This window comes from Sceloporus occidentalis, unplaced genomic scaffold (assembly GCF_023333645.1).
Source record: "Sceloporus occidentalis isolate IW3139 unplaced genomic scaffold, rSceOcc1.0.p SCAF_18, whole genome shotgun sequence".
Lineage (NCBI taxonomy): Eukaryota > Metazoa > Chordata > Lepidosauria > Squamata > Phrynosomatidae > Sceloporus > Sceloporus occidentalis.
The window spans coordinates 13170181-13192743 of NW_028316998.1; positions in this window are offsets into that span (position 1 = coordinate 13170181).

The window sequence follows — 22563 nt, forward strand, 5'->3', positions numbered from 1 at the left end:
TTTATAGCGCCATCAAATTCCGTAGCGCTGTACAATGGGTAGACAGGACATAACAAGTAGTATGTAACATAACAAATTGACTTACAGAGACAACATGTGAGGAGGGCCCCGCTCGAACGAGCTTACAATCTAGATTTCCTTAATTATTGATGGGATTCATTTTTGTGTGGTAAAGATTGAAAATATATGAGGTTACAGCATAAAATGGCAAAAGCCCTCACAATATTGTTTAACAAATGGGACATAATCATTCTTTATGTAGCATAAATACTTGCCTTATGTTACACTTCCATCATCTGTTACAGTTTGGGAAAAGAGGTTGTGAGGTTGTAGATCCTACAAGATTTGTTCACCTACTTACACTTTCACGCGTATGGAGGTTTGGAATGAGAAGGTTGTGTTATTGTAAAGATATAACTGAACCTTTAGCGGGAAGATCACTATCTAATGTTTGTGTACAGTAGAATGCTGTCCTAGCCAACACAAGAGGGAAAACAGGTCCTCCACCACAGGTCTTGGGTAAAGAGTAGTCCAATGATGTGTAATAAGTTACATACCATAATGTGATATTGTTCATGATGTCATGGACCAATCCTAAGGAGGTAGTGGGCCAAAATGTCCATATGTGACCCACAGTTTATATTTTTAGTAGTACAGTCAACAATGTGATAAAGGTTTGCTGTCCAAACTTCTAAGCCCCCTGCACCCAAAGCTTGTAGGTCTTCTTGTTTCCCAAACAGAATTTATTAAGCCAAATTGGTAAATGTAAAGAATGAGTGTTAATGTTTTGTTGGGGTATGGATCACTAAGTGTTATCAATAGTGAAACCACCAGTGTAAGTGTAAGAGTATAGGTTTCATTTCAGTGTGCTTGCTTTGGTGGGAGTGCCTGTGCAATATTGTTATATAACTCTAGATTAATGAATAACTTCTCTCCTGGAATGTTCATTAATTCAGTAAAATCTGGTACTACGGTGTCAGGGACCAGCCTACCTTGTTGTAATAATGTCTAACCCTCCACACTACTTTTCTCCACAGTACCTCACTGTTTCAGGCGGCAGGTAGGAGATTAGACAGTATGACAGCTTCAGAGATACTATTTTACAGAAAGAGCTGTCAAGAGACGGTAGAAAGTATGTAGAAGGCCAGATGGTGTGTTTATCTGAATAGATGTTCGTAAATGAGAGAAAAAACACCAAAAAGCCATAGTATAAATAGTATCTATGAAATAACTAAATATTTGATATAGAACTACAAACTTAATATGTTGGTATCAAAGTAATTACTATTAATTTATGTAATACAGTTAAATACTACTGGTATGTTTCTAGAAGCATAATGTACTTTTAGAATTCGGTGTAAATTATTTGGAAATATGCCATTGAGTCTACTATCATTCAGATGTGGGCAACCCAGGCCACGGTTGGAATGAGGTCAGACTGGTGGTTGCCCAACTCTGGGTTTCCATGGTTACTGAAGCAATTTTGTAGCAGTGTGCATTTCAATTACAAAAGTGGACATAGATGTTTTCCTTGTAGCACACACCTCATAACTGTTTCACTTTATAGGATTTATACTTTCACCTAAACATTACAATAGCCATTTCTAGAGGAAATTGCTATGCCATTGCTATACAAAACTATGCTAATAGCTATAAATATGATTAAGCGAGCCAATATCAGGCCACAATTAACAAGGTTTTAGGAAAATGTCCTGAACATTCCATGACTCTTTATGATGGAGACCAAAACTTATTGGACTAAAGTGTTTGCACGCAAATAAGGTGCCTGCTCTTGATGGATCTGTCTTTATAAGAAACTTAAGACATATAACGTTACCTTGGAATTATATATTATTTTTCACTCAAACCGTTGTGTAAACGAGAGAGAAATCAGAAATTGTCTTAGATGCCTCGGACTGGTTGGCCTAAACCAGGTGTGTCTGCTCATTGACTTAACTATGCAAAACCCAATGAAATTCTCTTGAAGTTAGTTGGAGTCAGCAATTTCACTAGGCTACCTCAGCCCTTCTTTTAGAAGAAGCTTGCTCGGGTTGGCACTTCATAATTTACAGTGAGATCAGGGAGTTAAAATGCATGACTTTCCTCAACATATGTAAACACACTTACACAAATTACACACACTTACTCATACTCACTAACACACACTCCATCTCAATTACACATCCATGCTCACACACACGTACGTACACATCCATGCTAACAGACACAAGTACACACCCATGCTCACACAAGTACACTTTCATGTTCTCACACACACAAAATTACACATCCATGTTCACATACATACATATATAAACACATATACATAAATCCCACCTTCCTCCCGCCCCAGCTTACCTCTCACCACTCCTGCAGCTTTCTCTCAAACTGTGCAAGCAGCCTCAGTTACACCGCAGAGTCATGCAACACGTAACCCCAATACGTTCCTGTCTCCCTGTACCGGTTCAAAATAGTTTAGAAAGGGCCTCACTGGTCCAGGTCGGAAGGGCTCTTTCTAAACTATTTTGAACCAGTATGAGGAGACACAAATAAGGGGTTGCGGGAGAGGCACCCCTATAGTTACGTCAGTGTGCCCATCCTATTCAGGTTTAAATTCCCATTCTGTTTTAAACTCTACCACTTCTGTTGGGAGGCTGTTTAACTTATCTACCACCCTCTCAGTAAAATAAAACTTCCTTACATCTAAACCTCTGGCCTTCTAGTTTTAGATTATGAACTTTTTAACATGTGTCCTCCTTTGAAATAAACACCCCTCTTATATTTTAAATCCCTTTAAGTATTTAACTCTGTCACATTCCCTTGCTATCTTCTCTCCAATCTATGTATTTTAAATTCTCTCGCTGTATTAGCCTCTACCACTTCTGAGGGGAGGCTGTTCCACTCTTCTACAACCCTCATGGTAAAACTTCTGACCCTCTAATTTTAGAATACCGACTCTTGTTTTCACATTTTTTTCTCCTTTGAAATATACTTCCCTCCTGTACCCCTGCCAGGTACCCCCTCTACCCCCTGGAGCGTCAAGATTTGTCTCACTACATCCCTATTTTTCTTTGTTATCTGATGTTGGACGCACACATTTATGGCCCAAAAGGACCAGCCATTTTAACTTCTCACGATAGATGCTCCTTATAAAACATAAATACAGAATGAAACATTTTGTTCCCTCCTATTGAAAATAGTCATCCCTTTGTACTTTATAACTGTTGACGAATGCACTGCTCTCTCTGCTGGCATCCAAAAGGTTAAGCAAATATTTCTTTACCAGCGGCACAGTAATATCAGAACACAGTTGGGTGGGGTGACATGGCTTATTGTGATCTCTTGATTTACTTGCTATGTTTCTTTAGTACCTTGAAGTATCCCTGACTTCAAGCAGCAATTGGTATCACTCAAGCTATGCAGCACATTGTTGTTTACCTGCAAATGCAAAGGCCATTGTTATGACACTTGGAGCCTCAACGATTGTGTTATTTACACAACAGTATAGTATGAGTGCAAAAATGATGATTCTCAGTCCCCATCTCACAGAGATCAGGAAATCCTGGGGTCATAGCAGATTAAATTAAGGTTTTCTAAGTGGATATGATTATATTGAAGCGGAACTAGCAACCTTTTCAAAGGGCTCAGAAAAAAATAGCACGGATATCAAATGTTTCTGAAGACATTCAGAATTTCATTCAAATTCATATATGGATTTCAAAGGGCTACTCCAAACATTAAACTTTGCTTACAGCCTCAGCAGATCTGACATTTTATCACATAAAAACAATACAGAAGCTTTTTCTGTGTCTATGGCAACCACCAATCCGTGTCTCCATTTGAGTCACATGACAAGTGTTCCCAGCAATAATATGAACGACTATTAAAGAATTGTTTCTGAGAAGGGTTTAGGCATTCGATGGTAGCAGTAGTATTATTTATTGGGGTTTTTATAGCGCCATCATATTCCATAGCGCTGTACAAGAGTAACACTGTTTCTTGATGCACTAAACAGCGTAGAATAATCTGGTGCATTTTGTCAGCCCTGTTAAGAGATCACAGTTCAAGGGTACTACCCCATACTTTTCCCCTTACAATTTAATCCTATAGTAGGGAAATGCTGAAGCCACCCTCTATGCACGTTGCAGGCCTCCCCGACACACATCCCCAATATCCTGCATGTATTTATCAGGCTACAGACATACCTAGAATACTAGGGGCACCTGGGGCACCTGTTGGACAGCCACGCTTAAAGTTAAGACGTTTCTTAAAACAAATAAAAAAAATGATAATCTGTAATTTTATTTTCCTATGGAGAAACATTTTCTAAATCTGCATTTCTGTCTGGGAAGAGCACCTGGTGGTGGGTGCCAAAACTTTCCAGGTTATAAAGCCTCCCACATGTTTGCTTAAGTTTGATATTTCAGACTGCCAAATATATTTAGGATATTTGCTGGCTTTGTCTCAGTAACCTAGGTACATGTGTATTCTTTCTCAAAGGGTTAATGGTAGCGGTTTAGGAACTCCCGCTTCTTCTCATCACTGATGCTGACACCACAACATCAGAAGATGCAGTCCATCCAGTGCTTGATCACATAAGAATATATATATATATATATATATATATATATATATATATATATATATATATATATATATAATATTTATTTATATCTTACAGTAAGTGTTCAATGGTAGGCTTTCACTTGCTGCCTCTGTGCATCTCAGCCAGAATATGCTTCTTAAATCCAGGTACCAAGAATGGAAAAGACTCAAGCTTAACTGTTGCAGAGTCAGAATAGCTATGTAGCCCATAGCGCTGCTTTCCTTTCTGGCTTTCAAAGTGTTAAGAGAACATGCATCCCAAGACATAATTTCCTGGACCATGTTACATTTAACACATTAAGTTCCAGAACAGGGTAAAATGATGAGACACAACCTAGTTTTATATTAACTCAAACTTGGTGTTTCTTTTTTTACTCTTTTATTACTGTGGGTGCAACATTAGTTAATGTGAGAAGTTAAACTGGTGTTTCTTGGGTAGAGACCTAGTGAATTCTCTGCATTGATGCAATTAACCCGTTCAGCCCAGGTGGAGCGGCAACACATTAGGAAGCATGTTCATGTTCACTGTATTATATCAGATACACGGGTAGCCTTTGTTTAAAGGCTTTTCCTGCAGTATCCAGGTATGTAAGTGTTTGCCTGATTTACTTCTATGCCTATAAAGAAAATGTTTAAATTGGCACCTGTGAGCAGGTTGAATCATTCCTCTTAACCAGGTGCAAAAAAGCCAGGGAGAGATCGGCGTTACATTAAAGACATAGTGGGTCTACAGTGTTTCTGGGGGCATCCAGACTTTCTTGCCCTGCGGATGAAGTTAAGTGATGCTATGTGTTTGCAACAGGCTGTTAGAGAATAAGAACTGGCCACAGAAGGCTCAGTAACACGTCCCCAGGAGATGAAACACGTGATGGGTTCTTTATCAGGGAGGGAGGGAGAGAGGACGTATGAAGGGGGAGAGGAACACTGTAAGGAGTGTAAAGTGAACTACAGTATATATATAGAAAAAAAGTGAAAAGTTACCAACCTGCTCTACCTGCTCCCTCCAGCACCTCCCCTCCACCTAAGTGAGTAGATTTTTAGGTGCTCTGGAGGAAGGAGTGATAACAACAGCACTGTGAACTTTGTCCATCTGCACACAAGTCCTTCCTCTCTATGCTCTTCTCTCTCCTCCACTGCTGTTTGTCTTCTCCACCCTCTCTAAACCTCACCTGCCTGAACACCTCCAAAAGCCACCAGCTGTAGAAGGCTCCCCTTTTCGTGCACCCCCCCCTCTACCTTAACAATATCATCATCATCATCATTTAGGGACCACACATTTTTTTTAAGTGTGTATAGCTTTTTTTATTATCCATACAAATCCATTCTGACCTTTGTAGTGGTGACATTTTACCCAGAAAAATGCAATAGCATAGCTCAGAATCCAGAAGGGGTGAACAGTAGCAGTTTCTGGAGCTCAATTCAAGCAGCCACCCTGAAGAAGAAGAAAGGGGGGGAAGTAAGTTTGTTTGTTTTGGATATTTTGTTTTGAAACAACAAATACTTTGTTACAGCATCCACAAGCAACAGGTAGGTTTCAACATAGACGTGTACATTGCTTTGTCCATCCCCAGTGGACACATTTCTATTTAATGCCTGAAGATGCTATGTGAAATTAAGTCGATCAATGTTAAAAAAAAAAAAACACAAAAAAACTTTAAAAAAAAAAAAAAAAAAAGTTGTGATCCAGTGTTGGAAGAGATGATGTTGCTTTTTTTCCCTCCCCCTCCCCCATCTCCTCCTCTCTCTCTCCGCCCTCTTGACTCTCCTTCCCCTTCCTTGTTAAAGTCTTTCTACCAACCAGCTTTGAGCAGCAACAGCAGCAGCACCAAGAGCAGCGTTTTGCCTACAGGACCTTGATGCTCATCCATATTAAACCGTCTGAGCTCAGGAATCCAGCCAGATCATCTCCTCGTAGAGCAAAGTTTATTTTTAACCAGCAAGCACTACCAGATCTTGGATGGTGCTGCTGTTACTGCTGTGGCCTCACGGAGAAAGGACTTATCAAACTTTCCACTGCCCTGCTAAAGAAACTTTTTTTATATATATATTTTATTTTGCTCACTTCACCTTTATTTTTTTTGTACATTGATGTTATTTTACTACCTATAGTTTTCTCCCTTTTTTTTTTTTTTTTTAACTGGTCCCCACATTCAACCTTAAGATGAAGGCATCTGCTTTAAGGTAAGTTTTATAAACTATTGAAAAGTTTTGTTTCGTTGTTTTTTGTTTTTGTTCGTGGGGTTTTAGTATATATGCCTTGTTGTGACACTGCAGGAATAAATGAAACGATCAGGGGGATTTATGGCTTGTGGAGTTTCAGGGCTTCTTATTTTGTTGCCCTTTTCTGATAGCTGGTCGCCTCTCCTCCCTGTCCTTTCCCTTGTAGCTGCATCCACCATGTATCTCCCTGTCTGTTCTCTGATACCACTTGCTGTGTGCAAAGAGAGGTGGGGGGGGGGGGGAAAGATCTGTTGGCCTTGACAAACTTTCCAACAATTGTGTTCGTCTAATGGGGTAGATTCTAAGAAGTTAAGAGGAGTTACGTTTCTGGATTGGTGTTTTGAGAGTGTGTTTGCGAAGCATCTGCGCCTTGTACTGTGTGTGTGAAATGTGGATCGGGGAGGAATCACACGTAGCAGTACTAAGATACCATCGTCATCGTGAGTACAGGAAGGAGTCTGGCATCAAAGCAGATGGGGGGGGATGTGAGTGGGGGTAGGTGATAAAACTTTTTTTAAACATTTTATTGGGATGGATGAGGGTGAGTGAGCATGTATGTGAGTGAGGTGCTTGCTATACCATTTCCTCATTCTTCCTCCTGCCTACATCACACTCTTTCCATAGATGCTCTTTTATTTTGGCTCTGCTGGTCATCACTCATCCATAACCAACTCGGTTCTGATCACAAGTCCTCCATCCAGAACTCTTCTGGTTTGAATTATTTTCTGGATTCTAAAGTCATCCCTCTCTGCCATGTTACCCCAAGTAGATGGAACCAGTCGGGACTCGCCTCCCTGGAGACTGCAAGACTGCGACCTTAATGGTTGCTAAGAGGCAGGGTGTTTTTCTTTCCACTCCTGCCTCCTTGATGATGGTTTTTGGGGTTTTTTGGGAGGGGGTAGACTGGGTTCTAATACCCCCTTTACTTGTGTTCTTGTACCTTATTTTTTTCATTTTGCTACTTGCTGCAAGTTTTAGAAGGTCATCTAGAATGGATGAAACTTGTGTTTTGGGAAACTTTTTAAGACCCCTTAGATGTCTCACTCCTTTTCCTCCAAACAACATACTGATCCTTGACTTCCCAAGTTGCTAAACATTTAATTAGATGTCTGAGCTGCTGTGGGATCTTGCAAGGGCTCTTCTGAAGTCCAGGGCTGGCAGCTGCTCTGTGCACCTCCATGAGGCATCCTTGATGAGTTCTAAAAGGAGGAGGAGAGAGCTTTTTTCCTGTCTCAGCAGATCTGTCCTCCCCTGCTCCTTACTGGTTAGGAGATAGAACGAGCCCAGATCCGGATGAGCAGTTCACATTCCGTTACGAAATTCTACACGGCTTAGGAGCCAGCACAGCAGCACCAACATTACTGGTCTGCACTAAGTGAACTTATCTGATGGATCCCATGGTGGGATCTGCACATACTTCATGGCAGCCTGCAGGCACATTGGGGTGGCTTCACATACACAGCAGGGATCTTAAGAAACTTCTTGGGATGATCATCTTTATTAATGATTTCGTTGTTTATTATTCCTAATTAATAATTCACAGTTGATTACTTTTAGTTCACTTTTTATGAGTGTATATATGGTTGTTTTTTTTATCTGTTGCATCATACCTGGCGATAGCATGGCTACGCTTGGCAATGGTGATCTATTGAGCCTTTGAAACTACACTTCCATTCACAATGACTTGAATGACTACTAGTAAAAAAGATGGCCATATGAATAGCAGACAGAAACCAGTATAAGGTGGATGAAGGAATCTGAAGGAATGCACATAGGTGATGGACGGCACTATTACGGTATTCTTTTTGGGGTAAAAAGATGGATGCTTGTGAGTTGTGTTAAGCTTTCATTGCGAGAGCATGTTGCTTGTAGATGGCACTGGCATGGCTAAATATATTAAAACTGGATTCCTTGATTTTACACCAAAAGTACTAGCAACTACCTTTTAACTAGTTTTAACTATTTATCTAGCAAGGGCCCAGAATAGCAACTGCTTTTATAGCAAACTGTAGTACCTCCTGGCTCGATAAGAAATACACCACAGGGCTTGTAGACCACAAAATGAGCAACCATCCTTTTTTTTTGGAGCTGGATGAGTAGTGGTTACATTTTCTAGGCATCCAGGAGAAGTGGTAGAGGCAGATGCCATAAACCCTATACTGTATGAGACTTCATCCCATAAGTTTTTCACCAGGGTGCATCCCTGTACAGAATTCCAGACCCAACTTAACCCGGGAGCATGGGATCAGGCGCATGTTTCTAAAAGGAAATGTGCCGATGCACACATTGGCTACCCCCATTTCATCAGTCTGGATTACGTTGTAGTTGTGCAACCTACTATCTTTGTTTCCTTACTTGTGTCAGGGTTGTGGAGTCAGATGGTCTAAAGTTCGCCAGTAACCCTTGCATTGTCTGTTCTTCGTGACAAGGAGGAGAGTGTATCTACTGGACTATTTATATTTTACATGATTTTTTTACTATTATTTTTTAACTTCCGTTGTTTGTTTGAGGCTATATGCATATGTCACTTTAGAGGATGACTGACCTATCTCTGGGTGTCTTAACTCCTTCTGCTCCAGACCGCAGTGGTGTTTTAGCTTGTATCAGTTTACCACAGTGTTTCATTGTTTTAATCGTCCAGATCTTTTCCAGTTTTATGTTGCATCGCGTTACACGTATAATCTGCATGTGAAACCATGTTTGTTTGTTTTTTGTTTCCATCTAAGGTTGTCATTGCCAGCCCTGCAATTCATGTATTAACTCCTGCTGGCTGCTAAAGGGTTAAATAAGGGACCATAGAATTGTGTCACTCTATAATGATAAAAACAAACAAAATTGTGCACTTTTGATGGTTGCATTCATTATCCCTTTTTTTTTTTTTTAAAGAAGGTGGTGCTTTGAAGGTCATAGGATAAGTGTTGCTAAGCAGCTAAACAGAAGTGTGCTAAATTTAACCCTCTTATCTCTGAAAGGCCCAAGATGCAGAATTTTGACTTTTTTTTCCTTTTAAAAATTGTGTAGATTAAAGGAACCGACTTTTTTTTTTTATGTGTTTTTAGTTTGTATTAATTAGCTGCATGTGGGCCAAGACGCACGATGGCTTGTGCCACACATCATATTTCTGAGCATCATAGGAGTTAATGTCTATAACAGCTGGCGTCCTGGTGACTGTACGTTTTAGGAAATATTGCATCCACTGTGCCCTGCCTGGAGAAGGGCTAATTGATGTAGTGCGCCATGGATATCCCCAAACAGAGCTTTGTTACTTTTTGTTTTCAAAATCTAAAAGTTTCGGTTTGAGCATAACAAACTAAAGTGGTGCCACTGATGCTAATGATTTTCTGCTGGAGAGACCTCATAGTAATGCAAAGTACTGCCAGACTTGCATGAATGAGCCTGTGGCAGTATAGGGGTTAAGCAGCCGGCACCGTAACAGTCCTAGTGCTTGTTTGCCCAATAGGTTTATTACCTGGCAGTCTGTAGAGACAGAGGAGTAGAGTGAATCATTGTTCTGACATGTTGAGCAGTGAAGGGTGGGACACTTTTGTGATTCTGTTATCTGCGATCAGGTAAAGGATGTATGTTGCACACAATACGATGAACGATGAACGTGTGAAGAGGCTCCATACCTTTTGATTGTTTACATTTAAGACAATGCTGCTTTAGAACTGAGTGGTTTTTGCCCCTGTGGTGCCGCTTTATCAAACTAATCCATAACACGGACAAAGTTGTCGGAGCGTTGCAGAAAGTAAGTATTTTCTGCGCATCAGTCGAACACATATAGTAATCTCGCTGTGACCAAAACATCTATTCTGTGTTAACGTAAAGGTCACATGAAGGTTAAACTTACAGGGTCACCTTGCTTAGGTTTCACTCCTGGTTTCTAGTGCCTATGTCTCTCCAGTGACTAGGAGGCAGGGGTTTGTGGGACCCTGTGCTAATACACTATGTCAGGTTAATATATATAATAGATTATATATATATATATATATATATATATATATATATAGAGATATATCATATGGCTCACACATGGTGTACCCTGCACTGTTGGATGACAACCCATGCACATTATCAGAAGCAAAAGTACCATTACAGTTTGTTTAATCATTAAGAGGATGCTGTGGCAAAGCCACATGACAGCCTGGGCTAGCACCCGGAGCATTGCAACATCCAGTTTTCATTTTTTTTCTTCTGCCCACCCGCATGCGCAAAGCAGGAAACTTAACTTGTGTGGGGATGTCCTTAGCATGTTTTTTTTATTTTTTGTAAAGAGTACCTAAGTATACTGCACCTGGCCCTGCGAACAGAAAGACGAGATAAACTGCTAGTCTTGCAGCGTTCAGGTTAATTGGTTATGGCTTCATCTACATTAATAATCTGATGTAGAAGGATAAAGAAAGGGGAGCAGCAGATGTGATGTAATTGGAGATTAGCAGCGGGCAATTCCAGAGAGCCGTACGAGCTTCTGATGGGACTAATTGCCCCCCCTGCACTTGTTGCAATGCGGAGGTGGCGGTAGTAAAATATACATTAAATGCTGGTTGTGTCATGTGAGTTCCACACGCAAGGTCAGACAGCACTACGGTACCAATCGCTTTAGCCAGTGTTGGCTGTTGGTGATGGGAGTTTTCCCTGCTGGAGGAGGGCAGAGAGTATATCATGTCGATGAACCACGTACTTAAGGAATATTTATTTTTTAAAAAGCCACTTTCAGAATACTAACCAGGAGCGAATCTCTATATAATGTTTTCCTTGGCAGAACAGACACATTCCGGTGAATCGTGTTTTCACTGGTGCCTGGGCTTTTCAGGTTGGCAACCTTACTGTTAAACAAAGGTATATTTCAGTGAAAAGGTGCTTCAGACAAAAGCAGCGGGTGACGGGTGGAGACTGTTTGTTCAGTGTGATTCAAACAAGAGCGACCCAGAGAGCCTAAAAGCTTCTGTAGACGTCCAGGGACCATGTATTGTGTGACAAGGATTCACCTGCAGACATCTATGGTATGGCTGCGAATGGGGTGGCTGATTCCAACAATCCCCCCTCCCCTACAAAAGATGTACACTTATATTAAGATTCCCCTCCTATCCCATCCCTGCTGTGAAAAGGGATTCATTATTTCCTATTAGGAAAGGAAGATAAATAGTCCTTGGCTTTATTTTGGTAACAGATGTCCATCTCGATTAAAAGCATCTTGTTAGATTAGCTTTAGACAGGACACAAGCCGGTGTCCTCCTTCGAGCGGCTGCAGAGCACATGGTAACGTTTAGGACCTGATGTTTCTACAGCAAACAGAGCAGGTGAAGCAGAACGCATTGTGGATTTACCTGTTTAGCGGGTTGCCAAGGCGAGCGATGCCATGGAGTTTGATGCTTTTGTTAGTTAAATAAAGTTAGCCTTTTGGAGACTTTAGAATAAGATGGAAAGGGTGTGTTGTTGTTTTTTATGGTCCGTAAAAACATTTTTTCTGTACATACAGAACAATTGTTTATCAGTAAAAGTTTATGTGGCCCCGTAAGCCAGTATCCAGGCATACTGCTGATGCTGGGTTTCTGTGTGCCTTTTATATTTTCCTTCTCCTATCTCGTACAACGTTTTAGAATGAATTAGCCACCATACTCTGCTCCTGATGGATGGATGTGAAGCATGGCTTCCATATTGATCTCAAGCACCCATCGCAGATGAAATATGGATAAACCTTCAGGCATAATCACTAACATAGTTAGAACTTGAGTCACAGCCCCATGGTCAGCAACGTGTTTCTTCCGTTTTTTATTCTGACTGTAAAGGGACGCGTTTAAGGGAAAAATCTTTTACATGGAAGCTCCTCCGTTCAAGGGGTATTTTAAAAAAGCCAGGTGGTATCCAGTGTTAGGTCCCCCTTTTATTTATTTATTTACAGCAAGGTATAGCAATTGATTTTTTTTTCATTTCGGAAAGAAATGCTGGGTTAGGATCAGCGGTCTGGCTGGTATGGACTCTGGCAGTTTGTAGGATTTTGTCCACCTTTCGAGACAATAGAAACTGATTCCGATCAGCAGTACAGTTCCGGTGGTTGCTATGGTGATAAGGCCACTTTTCAAGGTTTTGTGAAGAGACCACTGAAGCTCGTAACTTTATTTTTTCTTTCTATATTGGTCGTTTTAAAAGGTATGAATTTCAACTAAAGACTCCAAGCTTTGCTCAACAGCCACTTTTTATACATAACCCCCTATTGTGCCCGTGTCTGCATGTGCTACATTTTAATTGTTTGAAAGACCTCCCAGTATCATGTTTGTCTTTTTCTTTTGTGTTTTGTTTTTTTTTTTGTTTTGTTTTTCGTTCAAAAGGTATGGTAACATTTACAAAGAGGGCTATCTAAAATAGACCCATCAGGGGTTCTTAGTTCACTCAATACATTGTGTTTCTTGTACCAGTTTTCCTTGACATTGAACCGTCTGTGGTCAAATGGCCAATGCGATAGCCGTATAATTGCCAAAAGTCATTTGTTCTCCAATGAAATAACTCATAATCCGGAGCCATATAATTTTTTTTTACTGCTGCAACTTTGTGTTAAGAACCATTTTTACCACCCGTTACTAGAAAATGATTCACTCCTTATTTGTTGTATACACCAACTGTAGTTCTTAGTCGGCATTTTTCTAAATACCTCTTCTTGTCAGGTGGGAAAACATCTAGGATTTTTTTTCTAGACGGTTGTTGTAATGTAAATATGCTGCTTTTTTGGTACAATTGGGTGGGATGGGATATCCCCCACCCTTGCAGTTTACGTTGCTTAGCTAAGTAAAAACGTCTTGGCTCCACACTGGTCCAGATAACCGAACATCTTAATTATATATCTAGTGAAAGATAGGCGAGGGTGATTGGCTTCCACAATCTCCCATATCACTGGTGGGCCCATCCTAGTTCAGGGATGACCGACTTAGAACTTAGTTTTGGTGAAGAAACCAAATGATCCTCCCACCCTTAATACAGCCTTTTATCTAAAGCGTTACCTGGTTTTGTGGTTCTCTGCAGGTAGCAGCCCCAGCCCTGCTCATTAAATGTATGCAGCTCCGAAGAAACTCTGGTCTGCTGGTCCCGGGATATAGTCTTAAGATAGGGGAACTGCATAGTCCTTATGGTACTAGTAGTTCTACAGTTTTTACAGGACCACCTTAAATTGTGTTTTAATATTTTGTATATTACTGATAGCTATGTGGGTTAAAGAAATGGAAGTGTGGTAATCCACTGAACCGGGGACCCAGATACAATGTGAATATAGGTGCGTGTGTTGTCTTCTCAGCTTAGGGTACCCACACCTCCAAAAGGGTTGTCTATGATTCAAGCTCATTGTCACTATTGTGCAGTGTAATCTGTGGCCCCTCTTTTAGAGAGGATGTTGGGAGTAACTAATAATCTGGACTGCCTGTCTCTTTTCCTGTTTGGAAAGTCATTTCCCTCTACTGGGACAGTTCCTTCAGGAGTTTTAATGTCTTGATCTTGAAAGCCCTATATCATGGAGTATAGGTGAGCTTTGCCAGCCATACCTAGTTTCTTAAAGTCTGTTAAGAAGGAAACCATCCCTCAAGCGTGATAAGAGGTAATGGAGAAGCATTTTTCATTATAACATAGAAAATGATCTTGACAGCAGATCAGAATCATTTGGCCCCTTCTAGTCTGCCTTTTATTTTTCTTCTTGTTGTAAAAGCACTCCTCTACTGGGAGGCTGCTCCACTTATCTATCACCACGTCGGCAAAATAAAACTTTCATTGTATGAAAGTGTTAAGTCTGGGAGGAGTTGGCTGAAGCCTTTCAAAATCTACAAAGGATAAACGTATATGACATTTTTCTGTAGAACAGTGCTTTCAGATGTCTTTAAAACAGCGTGTAGATTGTGTCACTTTAAATTCTATTGGATCCTCCTTTCAAATACGCACAAAACTATAGTGTTTTAACCTCCATGGCAGGGAAGTGGTTAAGTTGCTTGCCAATAAGAGGTGTGGGAGGGTTACTCCGCAAGCTTTCACTCCTACTCGCAACAAAAAGAAAAAGTAAAAAGCCTTGCAGTGCACCTCTGGCCCCTCCAGGAGCAGGGCTGATAAATCCCTTCGCAGGATGGTAACAAGATGCTGGAGAGGTAATTTATCCATCAGTGCCGGGTTTCTGAAGTGATTCATCGCCAGCATGCACACTTCTTTCTCATGCGCTGCTTCTAAAACTCTACCAGGTGACTTGCCTTCCAAATCTGTAACGCTCTCAGGTTTTGTTGTCCGAGGTATCGTCTGGGTGTTGCTCCATCATCTGATCCTCCGACTTTTAACGTGTGTATGTGTCGAGTCGGCTGTACAGGCATCACCAAAGCTCTGCCTGTTTTCTTAAATTTCGGGGTTGAGCACATGTTCAAAGTACAATGGCTTTGACGTCTCCTAAATAGTGGTAACATGTTGCATTTCAGTAGGACAGTAGGTGGTTGCCTCTTAGACGTACTCCTAAAGTGACAGTCGCTATATACCATCTTACTAAGAAACACTATAGCTTCTAGGGGGTTAAATTGCTGTGGCTAATGTATTCCTGTCTCTGCCTGCCCATCATCATTGCTGATCTGCAACTAGAGAAGGGCGCTGGAGACGTATATCTGGCCTCTGTGTGATAATGAAATTACTGTTTATCGTGAATTTCTTCCAGCGGGAAGGACGTTTTAGAACAGAATGCCAATACTCTACTTGTTTGCAACACTTTCTTTTAGTTGAGCGATGTACTTAGTACTTCACAAGGGATATTTTGCCTTGTCGGTCCTAATTACATGCAATATTCTTTGTCTGTCTGTGCTTTTATTTCGTTTGCTCATCTGAGAGCCTTCACAGATCAATGTTATCTGTTCTTCCATGGGGAACAGGGATGTGGGGTGTCATATATTATAATGGCTTCATAAAGTGAGTTCGGGCTTCTAATGGATACTAATGCATTGCAGATCCCTACAGTGACATCTGTAGTGACTGGGACTGGGAGCTGGCACTCACCGATGGAAAACCAGGTAACGATGGGTTGCATCTCTGAACTCTTTTCCAGCCTTGTTTCTCTATTCCCCCCCCCCCCCCACCTTCCCCACTTAAACTTTAATCTCACCAGACATGAAAAACCAGTGAGAAGATAAATGTCCCTGAAAGTAATCACCATATCAAAGAGGTCGCAACAAAGGACTTTTCGTTTGATTAACATCTTTATTATAGTGAAATGTCTGGACCAGTATGCTTTGGTGATGTTACTCTACTGGTTTCATCCGATGTCTGCACACACAAACACAGCCTGCAGAAAAACGTATGAGAGGTAGTGGACATCATCAGATGTGCCTAACCTGAAAATGCTGCAGTTTAGGTCAAATAATGACAATTACAGTCCTACACTCTGATTCAATTTTTATATTAAGTTGTTTAATCTATAAAAACTACCATGGTATAAAAGTCCTAACTCCAGGCTGGCTCACGTGCAGTCATCCATGCATTATCAGACTTTTAGGATGGATGACGGTAATAGTAGTTTGTTATCCATCTCATATAATGCCTGTGTCTTATTTATTTATGTTTTGGCCACGGCAATATTTTTTTTTGTTTGTTTGGGGCCGAACTGCTGTCTGCATTTAAATGATGGTGGCGGCTCGAAAGCTTGAATTTGCATCTCTGAATTCTTCATATTTGCTTAATGTCTTCAACCTGGATGCTGCATACCCTGCACTTTTTGTTTATTTATTGTAAGCAGACCACTTGTTTTCACCTAAAACAGACCCCTTCATCTTGGTTTGTTTTCAAATCACGGCGTTAGGCCACTGCACACTGGTTACTGCTTTCTTCTGGTCTGACCTAAAGCCATTGCTGAAAATTAGAAATGTTTTTTTCTGAATAATAATATATTTTGGACCATATGTTAACAACGAAGAAACATAAGTTGCTAATTTTGTGACACATTTTAATTGTAGTCAGACAAATGTTGTTTCAAATTCATTAAAATACATAGTAAACTTTTTTTGAACCGCCAAGATTTTAAATTGCTGTTGAGGAGGGGCAATTTCACTGATAAACCCAGAATTCTTGGTCCCTCTTTCTTCATCTGTATCCAAGTTTTACAGTTTTAAAGGTGACGGTAGTGTGTGTGTATGTATGTGTATGTATATATATATATATATATATATATATATATATGAGAGAGAGATTATTTATAAATAGAACAAAACTGTTCTTATATTTATTTACATAAATAGTCACAAAGTCACCTGAAGTGTTGGCTAAACCCCATTCTGTAGCCACATGTTGTAGATAGAGATGCGCTAAGAGGCTATCACAGTAGGGCTTACACATTTAACCACATCTGATCTAAGAGTAACAAACAGTTTGGTAATTGCTACCTGAAAGAATCTGATAATTACCGGGCTCGGTAACTTTTCGTATGCGTTACACAAGATTCTCAGCGTCTGGAAAAAGAACTTTGAAGCAGGTGTCCGTAAATCTTTAATAACTTTCTCTTTTCCTGCATGGAAGGACAGCCATAATTGGCCAGTGTTACTCGTTTATCATGTTTCATTTAAACACGGCAGTATGTGATCTTCGGAACTTTACAGCCAGGGGATAGTGGCAAACCTTTTAACATGATGACTACATTGAGATCAGCTCTCTCTTACGTAGATAAGGACCACTTGGCCCATCTAGTCTGCCCATTTTTCCTGATATAGAAACTTAAACCTTAATCAAGCCTTAAATCTTGTCTTAGATTCTTAGATTAGGATATGCCTATCCCACACGTGTTTAAATTCCATCACTGTATTAGCCTCTACCACTTCTAATGGGAGGCTGTTCCATTTATCTACCACCCTCTCAAAGGCTGTCATCTTTGCATTTATCTCTATTATCGCATACTTTGTAGAGAGCAGTCATATCTAAAAAGATTGTGATACTCTTGTCAGATCTTTACTCGTATTAATCATTAATATTCTTAAATGTATATGGAACCAAAGGGTGTTGAAGTGCCGACTCTGTTGCCACAAAGCGTGAATCTGATATTTTGCTATTAAATGCTAATGTCCCATTTAGTTTTTGCATTACTTGAAGATACATTTTTCAGGCTGCAGACAAGTCTACAGACTGTTAGCCGAACAGCGTGTTATATACAGTGTGTTTGCACATGCACAATGTTTGTAATGTATTTGTTTTTATATTGGGTATTAAAGTTAACTTCTTTAGAGTACGGCAGCAGTACTACACATTAAAATGGCTCCCAGCGGAGATACTGGGAATCCTCGCATCACTTAACACGTCCTGTATAACCAAATGGTCAGGATTAACAGGCAGTTCCTCATTCTTGTGTAGCCGAGTGATGAGGGTTAAGAGAGATGGAGTCCGAGAATGCACCTAGACAGGCTTCAGCGCCTGAGGAAGTGAAACCTGCAGGCCGCTGTACCCGCTGCTCTCATAAGATGGAGGAAGTTGCTTCAGTGACTTTCAGCAAACAAGGGGGAGATACGAGAAACCTGGCCCTTTCATTTGCATTGCCATTAACACCCATTTTCCTGCATCCATACTGTATCTAGACACTGAAATGGTTAACTAACAGCAAGCTGCTGCACGTAGAAGTTTAACAAACAGAAGTTAGTCTCTCCATCTTATGGACATATATGATTATAACGTGAGATGTGCCACGTAGTTATTATACCAACACTAAGGCTGGATCCCACGGCTAAACGTTTGTAGACCCCCCCTAAATGATTTCATTAAAAAGTGCTATCCCTTTTTAATTAGTGAGCGTCTTGAAACCGGCCACATACCGTGACCCAGTGCCTGTGAGCCCATCATTAACAGAGGCAAAGCCTTGTCCCTTAAAACCATAGCCACCTACTGGGTCCTATCTCCGTGGGACATCCGTCTGACCATCAACCAACCGAAACCACACATTATTTACCAATGGTTATGGCCACCCTAATACATGTCCTAATACCTGATTTTTATTCAAGGTATTTAAATTAAATGTATATGTTCTCTATAGGTAAGCACGTAGTGTCGTATATTTACATATCTGTATACTGTTCTGCTTCTGACTGCTCTATCCTTGGAGTACGTTTCTCCATGTGACTACATTTTGTAATTCTTATCATCCCATCTCACTTCAATAACTCTTTCATCAGCCTTACTTTACTATGTTGTAGTGCAAAGAGGCATCTGATAAGCACCAATTAGCCGATATTGTTGAGTGTTCTCAGTTCTGTTGATCTGTATGTCGGAGTTTGACCTATATAATCAGGTGATTAAGCCCATCATAAAGCAGTCCTTTCTGCCCCGTAGTGCTTTAGTTGATGCAGCGCCGGTAGTCCCCATCATGTCCTTGGCGAGGATAACCGCATAGATTCTGGATCGTTTGCAGTTTTTGTATAGAAAAAAATCATTTAAAAAAAAAAAGTATATTTAGTATTTCCCCTTATTTAGAAATTACTATATGCATTCAGGGCAGGTAGGGTGACGGCTTCCTGTTAAGAAAACAATGTTTCTGGTCAAAGGGGTTTGTGGTACAAAATGCGACTGTTTATCAGTGTAGGTGTGCGTACCTGCATTTGTGCATGTATAGTGTATTTTGTTTGGATGTGTGTGTGTTTGTTTTTTGTTTTTTTTTTCTTTCTCTCTCGGTGAGGTAGGCTAGTGGATACAAGTGATGGAGGGCTGTATCTCTGCCTCTTGTTGCTGACTAAACAGTTCTGTCAGCTGGCAGTCGCAAGGCCTGAGGATTTGTGATAGTTGCTGGAAGGGTGTGGAGGAGATGGAAGGCCGAGGGGGAGGGGAGGAAAATGCTCCGGGCACCAACTGTTGCTCCTTTTAAGCTATGTGTCTGAGGCACCTTAACTATCAGAGCTGTTCTTTTTTTTTCTGTTTTATCTCCAAATCTGACATCTTAAAACCTTCAGACCCTCCTGCATGGCGGTTAGATTTGGACGTGTTTTACTTGATGCTAATTTACTGCGGGATAAAGGAAACTATGCTGTTAAATTGGGTAAATGATAATGTTTTAACAAACTGCTGCAGTCTGCTAGATATCTTGTTTGAAAACCCTTTAAAATGGAGAGTCACTGTGGCAGCAAAGCACTTTTTTGAGGGAAATTTCACATTGAAGAGAGCGTGCAGGAGAGTTGCAGTTTCTCCTCACCAGCTTCACTATATGTTATGAAGGGCCACCCCTGTAAGCTTCTTCTCCAAGGATAGCTTGGATGGCCCTGCATAAAGCATGGTTAAATCGGGGGGGGGGGGATTTCTTGAGTCACCTCGCTGATTGAACTATACAGGCTGCAGGACTAGTTTAGCCCTTTTATAATGCACTGTAAATGAAAGGTGTTAAAATGAAACTGCTGCAACCTCTTCTTTAAATTCCCCGCTTTAGTGAATAAAGAGACGTACCTTGGGTTATTTTCGGATAACTTGGCCCAGCTTGCTGGATGACCGAACGTACCGGTCATCAAGAAAATCTATTTGTCAGTAGTTTTTTTGTTGACATTTGCAGCTGTTCTGAAGAATGGGATACAAACCTGCCCTTTTCAGTCAGTTACGTTATCTGACATATGTTGATGGTTTACTTCTCTAATGTAAATTGGGATCCACTAGTAAGGGATGTACAGACACATTTGTAAATCATAAGCGTTTCAGCAACGTGTGAACCAGTTGTGTGAAATTTTAGGATTGGATTGTCGACACAAAGTGCTTTTAATATATATATATATATATATATATATATATATATATATATATATATATATAAATGAATGCCTTGTTTTCTGCTCTTATTAGGCTATATAGTTCAGTTAGTTACCCCGGTGCTGTAGCATCACATGTAAACTATAAACAAGGTGTGTGTGTATGTATATGTGTATGTGTATAATCACATTTTGATGCAATACTCACCAACCAGTATTCAATATACCTTGAATTTGACTCTTTCATCTAAAGAGTCTGCACATATTTCTTTTTAAAGCCGTGTTTCCATTTCCCCATTCTTTTGGTAATTCCTCCTACCCTGAAGTTTTTTGGGTTTTTTTGGCCTGTAAATGAATGTGCGTTGTTATCATCCTTGTTAAGTTTGTAGGTTTGGGTGGACGCCCCTTGCCCTGCCTGCCTGGTACTGGCTCAAAAGGTACCATTGTTTGCTCTGCAAACACAGGGTGCAGCCCGTTTCCAAGGTGACTGCGGTTCTATGGCTGCTGTTTCAATCGCTCTCCCACACGCACTAAAAGTTACCTTTGCACACCTGAGAGCATCCCGCAGTTGGGGGAGGGCAAAACCAGCAAAAGTATTTTCAGAAGAAAAATGCTGTTTACGTGAGTAAAGGTAATGTTATGTAGCCTTTTGGTGGTATGAACACCTTCAAACGATGCTAGACATTCTTGACACTTTTTTTCCCTTCCCACATAATATCCTATTGGTACTTAAAGGGTTACTAACCAAAAGCTAGATATTTAATTTTTTTTAACTCTCTTGCTGCCAAACTACCTTTGCCAAGAAATAGCCTGTATGTTTTTTTTCTGTTGATGTTAGAAGTCAATACCATTAGTTGATCAAGCTATTTATTCCCAGTTCATAAATCTGATGTAAATGTTGTTTGTTTATTTTTTTTTAGTAATTTATTATTATTTATTGTTTTATATAGCGCCATCAAATTCTGTAGCGCTGTACAATGGGATTGGACCATATACGTTTTTAGAAATTAATCTGAAACTGATACTCTTGGTATGAGTCTTGTCCATTGGAAGAGCACCAGAGTTTGAGCATGGCCATCCACTGGTGGCCACGCTAGAACACGTAGCTTGTATGGCGTTCCCATTAGTCCTTACGTCGTACTGTTTTTCCTACTTTAGAGTAAGATGTGTTTGAACACTGCTTTTGGACATTGTGGATGCTGATCTGAGCTGAAAAGGCAAGGTCCTGCTATCAGGTTTAGTACAGTTCACTCGCAGGTTTCAGTAAACATTAACCATTATTATCTGAGCTTGCAGTGTGCTGAATGGTTAGCAAAGAGAATGTGCCCAAAGACACAGATGAAGCAAACGAGTCCAAGGTCAAAAGGATGAGAGACCTTTTAATTATTTATTTTATTTTGCCAGTTTGCTCATGTTGTATGACTATTCTGAACTGATATGATGTTTAGAAGTACTGTACTGTATGTACTTGTGTGGCGCTTTTCTATGCGTATTAATTGATTGCACACCGGTCACTGGATATCAGATTCACATGGAGTTCTGGTGATACTCTTTTATGTGTGTAAATGCGAGGGTGGGGTAGCAACAGCATTTCTTTTTTTAATGAAGCTGGTAGCTTTGAAAGTTTTTTGTTTTTTTTTGTGTGTGTGGTTTTGGTTTATTTTATTTTTTTTTTGCCCCCCCCCTCCCCCTACTGAGGCTGTAGTAGGAAAAAAAAACTGCAGATGTGTCCTCCTGGCCCTGCAGGGTCTAGAGTTTCTGATACACCCTGACAACACTGCATATAGTTCTCGCTCTTCAGTGATGGATTTCACCTCCTGCTTAACAGAACACTGCTGTCACTCATTGAGGCTGGGTAAGGCGGGACAGCTGTTGGCAGAGCAGTGATTGGTGTGCGGGGAGCCACACGCCGACCGGAGGAGGAGATGATGCTACTGCTGCAGGAACACTTTGCCAATGTTCTTGCCTTGTACTTTGGCCTGCATCCTCCCTGCCTGGAGACTCATAGCAGAGTAGGGAGAGAAAGCGATTAGTT